The 865-nt window shown below is 42.2% G+C and overlaps 1 non-coding gene across 1 annotated transcript; it reads right to left on the bottom strand.

Moving 5' to 3' along the window:
• Window positions 1-475: 475 nt before the first annotated feature.
• Window positions 476-580, bottom strand: LOC141688608 (small nucleolar RNA R71). Its single transcript, XR_012562042.1, has one exon. It is a non-coding gene; the product is annotated as a small nucleolar RNA R71 (small nucleolar RNA).
• Window positions 581-865: the final 285 nt, after the last annotated feature.

Here is an 865-nt window from a genome sequence, read left to right as displayed (position 1 = left end):
GAATACTGGATAATGCGGAGGAAGAAGTTGAAGTAGAATAAGAAGTCTTAGTTGAGAAAGCTGAAGAAGAAGCACTCGTTGCAATGGGAAAACCAGTAGCAAATCCGAAAGCTTTGATGGACTTTTCTCAACCGAAGATTAATGACATTCAGTCTAGCATTGTCAAACCATCCATCACAGCTAATACTTTTGAAATCAAATCTAGCACGATTCAGATGGTGCAGAATTCAGTCCAATTTGGGGGTTCATTGACGGAAGATCCCAATACTCACATTAGGGATTTCATCGAGATCTGCAGTACTTTCAGGTTCAATGGTGTTTCTGAAGATGCTGTTAAGCTGAGGCTGTTCCCATTCTCTCTGAGGGACAAGGCTAAGAGTTGGTTACACTCTCTACCAGCTTGTTCAATCACTACTTGGGAAGATCTTGCTCAAAAGTTTCTTACTGAATTCTTCCCAATGGCAAAGACAGCTGCAATCAGGAACGCTCTTACTCATTTTGCGCAGCAATCGGGAGAGTCTTTATGTGAAGCTTGGGAGCGTTATAAGGAGATGCTTAGGAAGTGTCCTCATCATAGGATGCCTGGATGGATGATTATCAATTACTTTTATAATGGCTTGGGAGCACAGTCTAAACCCATGCTTGATGCAGCATCAGGTGGAGCCTTATGGGCTAAGAGCTATGGTGAAGCTTATGAGTTGATTGAACTGATGGATGCTAATGAATACCAGAACCCAACTCAGAGATTACCTAAAGGCAAGGTAGCAGGAGTTCTGGAAGTGGATACAACTACTGCTATAGCTGCTCAGCTTAAGGCTTTGACGATGAAGGTGGATTCTTTGGAAAATTATGGAGTTAATCAGAT

This window comes from Apium graveolens, chromosome 9 (genome assembly GCF_009905375.1).
Source record: "Apium graveolens cultivar Ventura chromosome 9, ASM990537v1, whole genome shotgun sequence".
NCBI classification, from domain to species: domain Eukaryota; kingdom Viridiplantae; phylum Streptophyta; class Magnoliopsida; order Apiales; family Apiaceae; genus Apium; species Apium graveolens.
The sequence above is the reverse complement of the archived record's forward strand: the minus strand, read 5'-3'. Positions and strand labels throughout refer to the sequence as shown.